Genomic DNA, 14811 nt, shown 5'->3' on the forward strand with positions numbered 1-14811 from the left:
ATGCGTCCCTATTGAGCAGTGAAATGGGCGATCGACCAGATGACTTTTTCTCCTATTCCCCAAGGAGTCTACGGCATTGTGACGTGGTTTTACGCATTTAGCGGCTACATTGCGCAAAGGGTCACCTGATGCTGCCGGAGTGACTCTCGGGTAAAATACAGAGGTGGCCGTTACTCCAATCTGTCCAACTGAAAAACCAATTGTCCCGGTGGATATGTTATCGAATAGATATTTGAAAAACACCTTGAGGGTTGATTATAAACAACGTTTGCCATGTTTATATCGATATTAATGGAGTTCATTTGTAATATTTTTCTATTTTGTAATATTTTTCGGCGTTTTCAGTGACCACAATTGCCCGGTGATTTCTCAGCCAAACATGAAGAAAAAACGGAGCTATTTCGCATACAAAAATAATATTTTTTGGAAAAAAGGAACATTTGCTATCTAACTGGGAGTCTCCTTAGTGAAAACATCCGAAGCTTATCAAAGGTAAACGATTTAATTTGATTGCTTTTCTGATTTCCGTGACCAAGTTACCTGCTGCTAGCTGGACAAAATGCTATGCTAGGCTAGGCTATCAAACTTACACAAATGCTTGTCTATCTTTGGCTGTAAAGCATATTTTGAAAATCTGAGATGACCGGGTGATGAACAAAAGGCAAAGCTGTGTCTCAATATATTTCACTTGTGATTTTCATGAATATGAATATTTTCTAGGGATATTCATGTCCGTTGCGTTATGCTAATTAGTGTCAGTTGATAATTACTCTCCCTCATGAGGGATGGGGAGTCACTAGTTAACGACCTCAAATGTAATATCCATCATGATTCTAATAAAAGAAACCACCCGGTTAACTTGGTCTACTTTTCCTTTACAACGGCAGTGGTGCACCGTTCCTGGAGGTACTGCAATACCAGGTCGATGCGTGAATTTAATATATGGTCTACATTTTGAAAATCCATTTACTGTTTTGCAACAGCTCTGTGTCTTATGGACTCTGTTCTAAAAAGTATTTAGTCAGCCACCAATTGTGCAAGTTCTCCCACTTAAAAAATATGAGAGGCCTGTAATTTATCACAGGTACACTTCAACTATGACAAAATTAGAGAAAATAATCCAGAAAATCACGTTGTAGGATTTTTAATGAATTTAATTGCAAATTATGATGGAAAATAAGTGGGTGAACTTTCACAATTGGTGGCTGACTAAATACTTTTTTGCCTCACTGTATATGGACTATGATAGCTGATATGAATGGTGAGTTGATCATCACATCAACGTTTATTCGTCACGTGCACAGGATACAGTTTTCGGGTTTGGTTTGTTTCAAGTGTATTAGTCTATAAATAAATCTCTTTGCCAAAATTCATCATCTCTCCCATGTCTTATTCAACTGGTAGTAGTTCTGAAATGTTTACTGTTTGCCAACATTTTACTCCCTCGTCTATGTTTAATGTAACACACATACATTAATTATTCCTTTCGGGTTGCCTATCCTGACGTGAAGTTTGTTCTATAGAAACTATTTGACTCTGTGTGCCGCAGAAACTATTTGACTCCAGCCACAAAATGAAGTAAATTAGAAGTGGGGGGAGAATTTCTGCCAACATCAATGGAAACTCTCATTTTGCAAATGTTGGACTAATGATTACACTCTAGATCAACTAGATTAAGGCAAGATTGAACAAGGCTGTATTGAATGTGTGAATAATGTCTGTCACCTTGATTACTCAAAAGTCTCTCAACCTGTGTTCACCTACGTTGTAAACTTTCCTTCATAGGAAATATATGTATATAGCCTCGCTATTGTTATTTTACTGCTGCTGTTTAATTAGGCTAGGTTGTAGGAACCTCATGATGGGTCCAGGGACAGTATCATGTAGTAGCCTAAACCTAACTTTCAGGATGAATTAAACCAGTGTAGTTTTTATTCATCAATATAAAGTATTTTCTGCGTAATGGCAATTTATGTGCATGATATGAAGTTTATTGGAGTGACTGACTAAGCTTAATTGTAAAAGTATGCCTCAACAGAGCCATGTTTGCAAAAGTCTATTATGCTGAGCACACATTTAGTTCGGCAGCCAGGACCATAGGCTGGGACCACTCCGTAGGACGCACTGTCGGTCTCGCTCTCACTGCAGTCCAGTGCCATGGACATCTTTGAAGTTTGGCCTCTAGTAATTCAGGAGGGTAACTTTATAAAGGCCTCCTCACAATGACCTTAGACAAGGCAGTTAATCCACTGTTCCTAGGCCATCATTGAAAATAAGAATTTGTTCTGAATTGACATATATTTTTTAAAGTGGTTCAACATTCAAATGCGTTTTGATTGACCACATAGGAGAGGCGACGGTCGGTGGAAGTCTGGCGCCACCAAGTGGACAATTATTTTAGTTCCCTTGTGGCATCAACGCTTCCTGAGATATTATATAAAAGATAACATGTTATGTCAATATTCATTATTTCTCCAACCCCTTTTTGCTAGATTATTATTCCAATGTAGCTGTAAATCTGGTTTTAACTCAATAAGGATTTGTCTCGTTTCCGATTGGAGGGCGGATGTCCACGTCACTTTGGAACCTACCACTGTGTTACTTTGTAACAGTGAAAAGTGTCTTTTCCCGACGTTGATCAACTCCCAGTCTATGTCACCATTTCTATTAAATAGCATCATCTTTGATATTTGTTGTAAAGTGTACAGAGCTCATTTAGGTGTAACCGTTACCGGATTTGACGTGTCTGAGAACGGCACCTTCCTCCCGAAAGCATTGCGGTATCGCTTCTCGGCCTTTTGGCTAAGATCAAGTGGAGATCGAAATGCATTTTATCCACAAGTTGGTGCGATGCCCTTTCTTTTAGCCACTGTTTTTACTCAGCCCTGGACTGAAGAACAATCACCACAATTGGACAGGAAAGGAAAATTTGATGGAGAGAGTTTAACGAAAGGTTTAACTCAGTTTGGAAAGGAGGTTCTGTTTGGACCCTTCTTACGCCTGACAGCAGGGAGGATGTGCACTGCCTGCAACAGAACACACCTGAGACAAGAACTATGATGTGTCTTTTACACCATCACACGGCTGGTGGAAGTAAGGGGGCTCTTCCGTGCTAACCAGCACCCGCCCTTGTGGACTTTATGGTTGAGTCCATGTTAAGGCACAATATGAGGGTGCTAACGGTGCACATGTTTAACCCATGGGTCACTGCTAGAAACGTTAGTGTGCTACCTCAGCCGTGTTTTGTGACCATCTTGCCTGGAGTGAGGAGAGGATTTTAGGACAGCCAAGTGTTTTAGGCATCTGGACAGGGAAAACTGAGGCTGTTTTAAAACCCTGCATAAGAGAGGACGAGACCTGGACCATGATGGTTACCGATCCTCCCGCTTCTTATTGTTTATCGGCGGGACAGGGGCTACCTCATGTATGCTGGACAGCCTCGTTTCTGCAGGAAGTGTAGCACGTACGGGCACCTCGCGGATGCCTGCTCGCAGACAAGGTGCAGAAACTGTGGGACTGTTGGTCATACAATGAGGATAGATTGCCACCAGTGCCCAAGCGCTACAGGACTTTTTGAACTCGAGGACCACCTGTTCCGTCACTGCCCGAAGGCAAGTCCCCTTCTTTAGCCAGAGCGGTGGAAAGGGAAAAAAGCAAGGCAAAAGATAGCGGGTGGGACCAGATGAGGGAAAGGCATGGAACTACGCCAACAGAGGTTTGATTTTAACTAGTGATGGAGAAAGAAATGGCATTTTAGAGTCCGAGGAGCAAGCGGGTTATTTTAGACGCCATCATCATCTCACGAGGAGGGGAGAAGTGCACTAGGCAGCAGTTTTAAGAAAATAAGCAAGTGGAGGAGGAGACAGGAGCCCACTCGCCCAAGGCTACCGAGGCTGGACAACAGTGAGAGAGGGAGAAAGTGCTCGGTGAAAAGGAAGCAGATGAGCCCTGTTTCCCCACTCATCCGCATGGAGGCGACGGAGAACAATGGGGGAATCGCTTCAGCTGTTTTGAAAGACCTTACCCAACACGGGAAGTCTGAGGAGAAAAGCGAGGGAAACCTGGGCAGTGCAGAGGGACTCTGCTGTCCCTGGAGGCGCGGCCTCCATCGAGAGTTTTATCTGGCACCTTTTGGGATGTTCCTGCACCCACGCAGATGGAGGAGCATGAGGAGGAGGACAGACTTTTCCCGACCCCTGTTTTAGGTGGACAGTCCTCCGACTGGTGACCAAGTTTCCCAGACAGACCTGAAAATGAGTTAATGTACTTAAAGTTTGAGTTTGGAAAACTAATGTCAAAGTTTTAGACTAGTTGTCTTTTTTCTTCACCTCATGTCGTCTATTAACCTAGCTAGCATCAATGTTAGAGGGCTTAGGAACCAGTTAAAAGGGCGACTGTTTTATGCCATTTAGTCCTCCATTTAGATTTCTGTGTGTTTTTTCAAGAAGTACATTTAAAAGATCAAAATGACGTTTCCCGGAGAGGTTTACGCGGGAATGGGTTCAGGGAGATCGAGGTGGAGTGTCGGAGGGGGCATTTGTCAAAAGCAGGGGTTGGTGTTTTATGTGGGAATAGGGATTTAAAAATAGTTCGAAGTTTTTGAACCACACGGGAGGGTTTTAATAGTAGATATCGATTGTGGGGGTAAATGTTTTAGATTTATTAATGTATATGCACCATCGGCACCAAGGAAAGGGATTTATGCACTGACATTGTAAATGTGTGATAACCTGATATAACTGTATTACATAGGTACATTTGGAATGTAAACTAAGCCTTTGTAGATATTTTATATACACTGAGGTTTATCCAGAGTGCATTTTGACATATGTATATATTTGTATTTATAGAATTGTTTGTATTGTTTTTGGAGATTGTTAGAGGCATGTTAATCTCGAATATAGGGACAATAATACTGGTCAGGTTCTGCTGAACAGCACTTTTTTTTAAGGAGTTTTTATTCTGATATTGTTATGGTACTTTTTTATAATCAGTTTGTAAGTTTATCCATGTTATCTTACAACGTTATGCACTAAATTTGTAATTGTATTTGAATATGAAACGAAAATAAAAATTATTTTCAAAAAAAAAAAAAAAAAAAGGCTCTGTTCTTATCAGTTACATCTGACTCTGGCCACCTCCCGGTCAATAACAAGACACAGGCCCTCGCACGGTTCTGGCTGGGATCTTACCTCAGGACTCTGAGGCTGATCCCAGTCGACCTGCGAGCCCCAGTCTCTTTCCTGCTCCCCACCCACTACGTCCAGCTCCAGAAATTTTTAAGACATTTTAAACTGGAAAAGGAAGCAGTCACGGTTTTAACTAAACACCGCTCTCTTCTCTCTCTTGTGCAGGAACGGGAACCAGTGTGTCCAGTGCGCGGGCTCGCTATAGGCGAGCCCACAACGGTCTGGCGCAACGTGGCCCATCCTGCACTCCTGAATCGGCATCGGGACCTGTCCTGGATGGTCGCCCACGAGATCCTCCCGGTCAGGGCCGTTATGCACTCACGGGGCATGGCGAGGACATCCGCGTGCCCCCGACCGGGCTGCGGCCAAGAGGAGTCGGTGAGGCACATGCTCTGGGAGTGCAGAGCCGCCAGGGACCTGTGGAAGGAAGCAGGCCCCCTGACCACCTCGTGTCTGCCAGCAGGGGAGGACCTAACACCTCAGCTCGTGCTGTACGGGGTGGGCCGAAGGCCCATCCCACCGAAGGCCTTCACCAAGTTCTGGCCCACCCTCACGTGTCTGAAGGAAGCACTGTGGTCCTCCCGTAACCTGCTGGTAGCAAAAAACGTAGTGACCACCCCCCAGGCAGTGGCCATGGTAGCCACGGAAGCCCTGGGGTGGTACGAACGGAAGGGGGCCTCGACCCCAGGCGAAGGGTCCCCCACAACACCCTAGGTCCCTGCGGCCACGGCCTGACAGCGCTGCGGCGCCTAGGGCGATGCGCCTAGGGGAGGGATCTCCTCTGGGCCCCGAAGGACGGGACGATGGTCTATTCGGGAGAGCAGGATGAGGCGAGCTTGATAAGGACTCACCCCGCTCCTGTACAAGCGATTGAAGACAGCCTTTTAACAAAGTGACTTTTTAACATGTTTCTAACGTCTTAAAAATGTTTTATCTTTGTTGAATCATTTTGTACACATTTTAAATGGCTTTTACAGATTTGATGTTTTTACAAAGAAAGTACTTTTTATTTATAGTTGTTGTCATTGGTTTTAACAACATGTACTTTTAACAAATTTAAATGTAAATTCAAATGCTGTGTTTTATGCCTTGTAGCCGTTTTTATGTGTATAAATGATTAAATGAATGTACGAGCTGTTTTTAAAAGCAATTGTGAAAATAAAACTTTTCCAAAAAAAAAAAAAAAAAAAAAAATCTGTTCTTATCAGTTTAATATCTGATACGTCCCCTATCTGGGGACCATATATTAAATTGATTTTTGGAATAGGGAGATGGAATAGGGGCTTGCTCCGTCCACTCCACGCATCGACCTGGTATTGCAGTACCTCCAGGAACGGTGCACCCCCTTCCGTTGTAAATATAAATGAGACGAAGTTAACCGGATGTTACTTTTATTAGAATCATTACGTTTGAGCAAGTCTGTCAATGATGCCTAGAAAGTGGTGAAGCCACTCGGCCTTGACGCTTTTATGCCGTTTGTATGTGTATAAAATGATGTACAAAAATACAGATGAGCTGTTTTCAAAGGAAATGCAACAAAACTTCCAGAAGAAAACACTTGTTCTCACTTGCACCACATCATTGACAGACTTGCTCTAACGTAATGATTCTAATAAAACCAGATTTACAGCTAATCTGGAATAATAATCTATCAAATAGGGGTGTGGGAAACAATTTGCAGATAACAATATTGACACACAACATTTGATCTTTTTACAAAATGGCCCAGGTAAAATAATTGTCCACTTGGTGGCGCCAGACTTCCACCGACCGTCGCCTTGTTCAAGCTGAACTGTGTGTTCAATCAAAATGCATTTTAATGTTGAACCACTCGACTTCATTACATAGTACATCATCAACACAAATAATGTAGGAAATAAAAATAGCCTATATCTTTTTTTGAATATGTCTGTAGAGCCTTGCATGATAAGGCCCTCCTGAATTACTAGAGGCCAAACTTCAAAGATGTCCATGGCACTGGACTGCAGTGAGAGCGAGACCGACAGTGCGTCCCATGGTCCTGGCTGCCTAACTAAATGTGTGCTCAGCATAATAGACTTTAGCAAACATGGCTCTGAGGCATACTTTTACAATTAAGCTTTGTCAGTCACTACAATAAACTTTATATCATGCACATAAAATACCAATAGGCCTATTGGGTTGGAGAGCATCTATCTACTCACGAAATACTGTATATCGATGAATAAAACATGCACTGTTTTGTTTCATACTGAAAGTTGTCATAATTCAAGTTCCATCCATGAAATATTGGAATGTGGAGAAAAAGTGTCCAATAGTGGTTGAACTATAATCCTACAAATCTACTTTCATTCTCACTAATCGTGGAACTGTATGACAACAGTCCAGTCGCCGTGAACCGTGCGCCAGGCTCCAGGTTTAACCTGCTACATAGTTCCATAATGATTACAATAGGCTACATGTCCAAAATGATCGCTAAAATAAATGTATGTGTGTATTACTGACAGATGGCTCCAGATCGTTGCTGATACTAATTGTAAAATAAAAGCCTGGGCGTATAATCGAACCCTTCTAAATTGCATGTTTTCAGCTCGGCAGGTTTAGCCCTACAGAAGCCTGTAGCTTGAGGCTCCAAATTTCATACAAGCGAATCATGACGGCACACAATCAGAATTCTGAATAATGGAAAAATCCATTTAATATATTGTCCCCAGATAAGGGGACATATCAGATATTAAACTGATAAGAATAGATGTATTTTATTTAGCAAAAATGGTTATTGCAATAGCTCATACTTTTAACATAATCATTTGTACACTTTAAAATGACATAATATGCATAAAAAAAAAAAAACTGCATTGAAACATTTATATGTTAAAAGTACATGTTAATAAAACACCCTAAGAAATAAGTACTTTTAAACATATCCAATCTGTAAAAGCCATTTCAAATGTGCACATTTTTATTCAAACAAGACTATACCTTTTAAAGACATTATGATTCAAACAAGACTATACCTTTTAAAGACATTATGATTCAAACAAGACTATACCTTTTAAAGACATGTAAACGGTCTAAAAGTCCCTTTATTAAAAAAGAGGTCTTCTCTCCTTTGTGCAGGAACGAGGTGAGTCCTTATCACATTTGCCTCCTCCTGCTCTTCCGAATCAACTCCGCCCCCATCCTTCAGGGCCCAGAAGAGATCCCTCCCCTCGCTGCTGCAGCATTGTCAGGCCGGGACCTGAGATGGTGTTGGTGATGCTTTGTCTGGGGTCGAGGCTCTATTTTGTCCGTACCCTCAGGGGTTCCGTAGCTATCAAGGTCACTGTCTGATGGGTGGTCTCCATGTGTTTCCCTACCAACATGTTGTCAGAGGACCACAGTGCGTCCTTCAGACACGTGAGGGTGTCCAGAGCTGAGGGCCTTTGGTCCCCGTGAGCTGAGGTGTTGTGTCCTGAGCTGAGGTGTTGTGTCCTGAGCTGAGGTGTTGTGTCCTGAGCTGAGGTGTTGTGTCCTGAGCTGTGTTGTGTCCTGAGCTGAGGTGTTGTGTCCTGAGCTGAGGTGTTGTGTCCTGAGCTGAGGTGTTGTGTCCTGAGCTGAGGTGTTGTGTCCTGAGCTGAGGTGTTGTGTCCTGAGCTGAGGTGTTGTGTCCTGAGCTGAGGTGTTGTGTCCTGAGCTGAGGTGTTGTGTCCTGAGCTGAGCTGTGTTGTGTCCTGACCTGAGCTGAGGTGTCGTGTCCTGACCTGAGCTGAGGTGTCGTGTCCTGTCCTGAGCTGAGGTGTTGTGTCGTGTCCTGTCCTGAGCTGAGCTGAGGTGTTGTGTGTGTCCTGTCCTGAGCTGAGGTGTTGTGTCGTGTCCTGTCCTGAGCTGAGGTGTTGTGTCGTGTCCTGTCCTGAGCTGAGGTGTTTGTCGTGTCGTGTCCTGTCCTGAGCTGAGGTGTTGTGTCCTGAGGTGTTGTGTCCTGTCCTGAGGTGTTGTGTCCTGTCCTGAGCTGAGGTGTTGTGTCCTGTCCTGAGGTGTTGTGTCCTGTCCTGAGCTGAGCTGAGCTGTTGTGTCCTGAGCTGAGTGAGGTGTCGTGTCCTGTCCTGAGCTGAGGTGTCGTGTCGTGTCCTGAGCTGAGGTGTCGTGTCGTGTCCTGAGCTGAGGTGTCGTGTCGTGTCCTGAGCTGAGCTGAGGTGTCGTGTCCTGTCCTGAGCTGAGCTGAGGTGTTGTGTCCTGTCCTGAGCTGAGCTGAGGTGTTGTGTCCTGTCCTGAGCTGAGCTGAGGTGTTGTGTCCTGTCCTGAGCTGAGCTGAGGTGTTGTGTCCTGTCCTGAGCTGAGCTGAGGTGTTGTGTCCTGTCCTGAGCTGAGCTGAGGTGTTGTGTCCTGTCCTGAGCTGAGCTGTCGTTGTGTCCTGAGCTGAGAGGAGTGTCGTGTCCTGTCCTGAGCTGAGGTGTCGTGTCCTGTCCTGAGCTGAGGTGTCGTGTCGTGTCCTGTCCTGAGCTGAAGTGTCGTGTCGTGTCCTGAGCTGAAGTGTCGTGTCGTGTCCTGAGCTGAAGTGTCGTGTCGTGTCCTGAGCTGAAGTGTCGTGTCGTGTCCTGAGCTGAAGTGTCGTGTCGTGTCCTGAGCTGAAGTGTCGTGTCGTGTCCTGAGCTGAGGTGTCGTGTCTTGAGCTGAGCTGAGGTGTCGTGTCTTGAGCTGAGCTGAGCTGTTGTGTCCTGTCCTGAGCTGAGCTGTTGTGTCCTGAGCTGAGCTGTTGTGTCCTGTCCTGAGCTGAGGTGTTGTGTCGTGTCCTGAGCTGAGGTGTTGTGTCGTGTCCTGAGCTGAGGTGTTGTGTGTCGTGTCCTGAGCTGAGGTGTTGTGTCGTGTCCTGAGCTGAGGTGTTGTGTCGTGTCCTGAGCTGAGTTGTGTCGTGTCCTGTCGGTGTTGTGTCGTGTCCTGAGCTGAGGTGTCGTGTCGTGTCGTGTCCTGAGCTGAGGTGTTGTGTCGTGTCGTGTCCTGAGCTGAGGTGTCGTGTCCTGAGCTGAGGTGTGGTGTCGTGTCCTGAGCTGAGGTGTTGTGTCGTGTCCTGAGCTGAGGTGTTGTGTCGTGTCCTGAGCTGAGGTGTTGTGTCGTGTCCTGAGCTGAGGTGTTGTGTCGTGTCCTGAGCTGAGGTGTTGTGTCGTGTCCTGAGCTGAGGTGTTGTGTCGTGTCCTGAGCTGAGGTGTTGTGTCGTGTCCTGAGCTGAGGTGTTGTGTCGTGTCCTGAGCTGAGGTGTTGTGTCGTGTCCTGAGCTGAGGTGTTGTGTCGTGTCCTGAGCTGAGGTGTTGTGTGAGTGTCCTGAGCTGAGGTGTTGTGTCGTGTCCTGAGCTGAGGTGTTGTGTCGTGTCCTGAGCTGAGGTGTTGTGTCGTGTCCTGAGCTGAGGTGTTGTGTCGTGTCCTGAGCTGAGGTGTTGTGTCGTGTCCTGAGCTGAGGTGTCCCTGAGCTGAGGTGTTGTGTCCTGAGCTGAGGTGTGGTGTCGTGTCCTGAGCTGAGGTGTCGTGTCGTGTCCTGAGCTGAGGTGTCGTGTCGTGTCCTGAGCTGAGGTGTCGTGTCGTGTCCTGAGCTGAGGTGTCGTGTCGTGTCCTGAGCTGAGGTGTCGTGTCGTGAGGTGTCGTCCTGAGCTGAGTGTGTCGTGTCCTGAGCTGTGTCGTGTCCTGAGCTGAGGTGTTGTGTCGTGTCGTGACGTGTCCTGAGCTGAAGTGTCGTGTCGTGTCGTGTCCTGAGCTGAGCTGTCGTGTCCTGAGCTGAGGTGTTGTGTCCTGAGCTGAGGTGTTGTGTCCTGAGCTGAGGTGTTGTGTCCTGACCTGAGCTGAGGTGTTGTGTCCTGAGCTGAGCTGAGGTGTTGTGTCCTGTCCTGAGCTGAGCTGAGGTGTTGTGTCCTGTCCTGTCCTGAGCTGAGGTGTTGTGTCCTGTCCTGAGGTGTTGTGTCCTGTCCTGTCCTGAGGTGTTGTGTCCTGTCCTGTCCTGAGCTGAGCTGAGCTGTTGTGTCCTGTCCTGTCCTGAGCTGAGCTGAGCTGTTGTGTCCTGTCCTGAGCTGAGCTGAGGTGTCCTGTCCTGAGCTGAGGTGTCCTGTCCTGAGCTGAAGTGTCCTGTCCTGAGCTGAAGTGTCGTGTCGTGTCGTGTCCTGAGCTGAAGTGTCGTGTCGTGTCGTGTCCTGAGCTGAAGTGTCGTGTCGTGTCGTGTCCTGAGCTGAAGTGTCGTGTCGTGTCCTGAGCTGAGGTCGTCGTGTCGTGTCCTGAGCTGAAGTCGTGTCGTCGTGTCGTGTCCTGAGCTGAAGTGTCGTGTCGTGTCGTGTCCTGAGCTGAAGTGTCGTGGTCGTGTCGTGTCCTGAGCTGAAGTGTCGTGGTCGCGTGTCGTGTCCTGAGCTGAAGTGTCGTGTCGTGTCGTGTCCTGAGCTGAAGTGTCGTGTGTCGTGTCGTGTCCTGAGCTGAAGTCGTGTCGTCGTGTCGTGTCCTGAGCTGAAGTGTCGTGTCGTGTCGTGTCCTGAGCTGAAGTGTCGTGTCGTCGTGAGCTGAGGTGTCGTGTCGTGAGCTGAAGTGTCGTGGTCGTGTCGTGTCCTGAGCTGAAGTGTCGTGTCGTGTCGTGTCCTGAGCTGAAGTGTCGTGTCGTGAGTCGTGTGTCGTGAGCTGAAGTGTCGTGGTCGCTGAAGTCGTGTCCTGAGCTGAAGTGTCGTGGTCGTGAGCTGAAGTGTCGTGTCGTGAGCTGAAGTGTCGTGTCGTGAGCTGAGGTGTCGTGTGAGCTGAAGTGTCGTGTGTCGTCGTGTCGTGTCCTGAGCTGAAGTGTCGTGTCGTGTCCTGAGCTGAAGTGTCGTGTCGTCGTGTCCTGAGCTGAAGTGTCGTGTCGTGTCGTGTGAGCTGAAGTGTCGTGTCGTGTCGTGAGCTGAAGTGTCGTGGTCGTCGGTCGTGTCCTGAGCTGAAGTGTCGTGTCGTGTCGTGTCCTGAGCTGAAGTGTCGTGTCGTGTCGTGTCGTGTCCTGAGCTGAAGTGTCGTGTCGTGTCGTGTCCTGAGCTGAAGTGTCGTGTCGTGGTCGTGTCCTGAGCTGAAGTGTCGTGTCGTGTCGTGTCGTGTCCTGAGCTGAAGTGTCGTGTCGTGTCGTGTCGTGTCCTGAGCTGAAGTGTCGTGTCGTGTCGTGTCGTGTCCTGAGCTGAAGTGTCGTGTCGTGTCGTGTCCTGAGCTGAAGTGTCGTGTCGTGTCGTGTCCTGAGCTGAAGTGTCGTGTCGTGTCGTGTCCTGAGCTGAAGTGTCGTGTCGTGTCGTGTTCGTGTCCTGAGCTGAAGTGTCGTGTCGTGTCGTGTCCTGAGCTGAAGTGTCGTGTCGTGAGCTGAAGTGTCGTGTCGTGTCCTGAGCTGAAGTGTCGTGGTCGTGTCCTGAGCTGAAGTGTCGTGTCCTGAGCTGAAGTGTCGTGTCGTGTCGTGAGCTGAGCTGTGTGTCGTGTCGTGTCGTGTCCTGAGCTGAAGTGTCGTGTCGTGTCCTGAGCTGAGTGTCGTGTCGTGTCGTGTCCTGAGCTGAAGTGTCGTGTCGTGTCGTGTCCTGAGCTGAAGTGTCGTGTCGTGGTCGTGTCCTGAGCTGAGTGTCGTGTCGTGTCGCTGTGTCGTGAGCTGAGCTGAAGTGTCGTGTCGTGTCGAGCTGAAGTGTCGTGTCCTGAGCTGAAGTGTGTCGTCGTCGTGTCGTGTCCTCCTGAGCTGAAGTGTCGTGTCGTCCTGAGCTGAAGTGTCGTGAGCTGAAGTGTCGTGTCGTGTCGTGTCCTGAGCTGAAGTGTCGTGTCGTGTCGTGTCGTGTCCTGAGCTGAAGTGTCGTGTCGTGTCGTGTCCTGAGCTGAAGTGTCGTGTCGTGTCGTGTCCTGAGCTGAAGTGTCGTGTCGTGTCGGAGCTGAAGTGTCGTGTCGTGTCCTGAGCTGAAGTGTCGTGTCGTGTCCTGAGCTGAAGTGTCGTGTCCTGAGCTGAAGTGTCGTGTCCTGAGCTGACGTGTCGTGTCGTGTCGTGTCCTGAGCTGAAGTGTCGTGTCGTGTCGTGTCGTGTCGTGTCCTGAGCTGAAGTGTCGTGTCGTGTCGTGTCGTGTCCTGAGCTGAAGTGTCGTGTCGTGTCGTGTCGTGAGCTGAAGTGTCGTGTCCTGAGCTGAAGTGTCGTGTCGTGTCCTGAGCTGAAGTGTCGTGTCGTGTCGTGTCCTGAGCTGAAGTGTCGTGTCGAGCTGAAGTGTGTGTCGTGTCCTGAGCTGAAGTGTCGTGTCGTGTCGTGTCCTGAGCTGAAGTGTCGTGTCGTGTCCTGAGCTGAAGTGTCGTGTCGTGTCCTGAGCTGAAGTGTCGTGTCGTGTCGTGTCCTGAGCTGAAGTGTCGTGTCGTGTCGTGTCCTGAGCTGAAGTGTCGTGTCGTGTCGTGAGCTGAAGTGTCGTGTCGTGTCCTGAGCTGAAGTGTCGTGTCGTGTCCTGAGCTGAAGTGTCGTGTCGTGTCGTGAGCTGAAGTGTCGTGTCGTGTCGTGAGCTGAAGTGTCGTGTCGTGTCCTGAGCTGAGGTGTCGTGTCGTGTCGTGAGCTGAAGTGTCGTGTCGTGTCGTGAGCTGAAGTGTCGTGTCGTGTCGTGAGCTGAAGTGTCGTGTCGTGTCGTGAGCTGAAGTGTCGTGTCGTGTCGTGTCGTGAGCTGAAGTGTCGTGTCGTGTCCTGAGCTGACGTGTCGTGTCGTGTCGTGAGCTGAAGTGTCGTGTCGTGTCGTGAGCTGAAGTGTCGTGTCGTGTCCTGAGCTGAGTGTGTGTCGTGTGTGTGTCCTGAGCTGAAGTGTCGTCGTGGTCGTCCTGAGCTGAAGTGTCGTGTGTCCTGAGCTGAGTGTCGTGTCGTGTCGTGTCCTGAGCTGAAGTGTCGTGTGTCGTGTCCTGAGCTGAGTGTCGTGTCGTGTCGTGAGCTGAAGTGTCGTGTCGTGTCGTGAGCTGAGGTGTCGTGAGCTGAGGTGTCGTGAGCTGAGGTGTCGTGTCCTGAGGTGTCGTGAGCTGAGGTGTCGTGTCGTGTCGTGTCTGAGCTGTCGTGTCGTGAGCTGAGGTGTCGTGAGCTGAGGTGTCGTGAGCTGAGGTGTCGTGTCGTGTCCTGAGCTGAGGTGTCGTGTCGTGAGCTGAGGTGTCGTGTCGTGTCGTGTCGTGAGCTGAGGTGTCGTGTCGTGAGCTGAGGTGTCGTGTCGTGTCGTGAGCGTGAGCTGAGGTGTCGTGTGAGGTGTCGTGTCGTGTCCTGAGCTGAGGTGTGTCGTGTCGAGGTGTCGTGTCGTGAGCTGAGGTGTCGTGTCGTGTCGAGGTGTCGTGTCGTGAGCTGAGGTGTCGTGTCGTGAGCTGAGGTGTCGTGTCGTGAGCTGAGGTGTCGTGTCGTGAGCTGAGGTGTCGTGTCGTGAGCTGAGGTGTCGTGTCGTGAGCTGAGGTGTCGTGTCGTGAGCTGAGGTGTCGTGTCGTGAGCTGAGGTGTCGTGTCGTGTCGTGAGCTGAGGTGTCGTGTCGTGAGCTGAGGTGTCGTGTCGTGAGCTGAGGTGTCGTGTCGTGTCCTGAGCTGAGGTGTCGTGTCGTGTCCTGAGCTGAGGTGTCGTGTCGTGTCCTGAGCTGAGGTGTCGTGTCGTGTCGTGTCCTGAGCTGAGGTGTCGTGTCGTGTCCTGAGCTGAGGTGTCGTGTCGTGTCCTGAG

At 48.6% G+C, this 14811-nt stretch overlaps 1 non-coding gene and 1 pseudogene across 1 annotated transcript; one reads left to right on the top strand and one right to left on the bottom strand.

Annotated features, from left to right (window-relative positions):
• The first annotated feature begins 6349 nt into the window (after positions 1–6349).
• LOC127908535 (U2 spliceosomal RNA) lies at positions 6350–6536 on the top strand. The gene has a single exon (XR_008067585.1). It is a non-coding gene; the product is annotated as a U2 spliceosomal RNA (small nuclear RNA).
• Positions 6537–7789: 1253 nt separating this feature from the next.
• LOC127908540 (uncharacterized) lies at positions 7790–7954 on the bottom strand (annotated as a pseudogene).
• Between the last annotated feature and the right edge of the window lie 6857 nt (positions 7955–14811).

The sequence above is a fragment of the Oncorhynchus keta genome, chromosome 17, assembly GCF_023373465.1.
Source record: "Oncorhynchus keta strain PuntledgeMale-10-30-2019 chromosome 17, Oket_V2, whole genome shotgun sequence".
In the NCBI taxonomy this organism is placed as follows: Eukaryota; Metazoa; Chordata; class Actinopteri; order Salmoniformes; family Salmonidae; genus Oncorhynchus; species Oncorhynchus keta.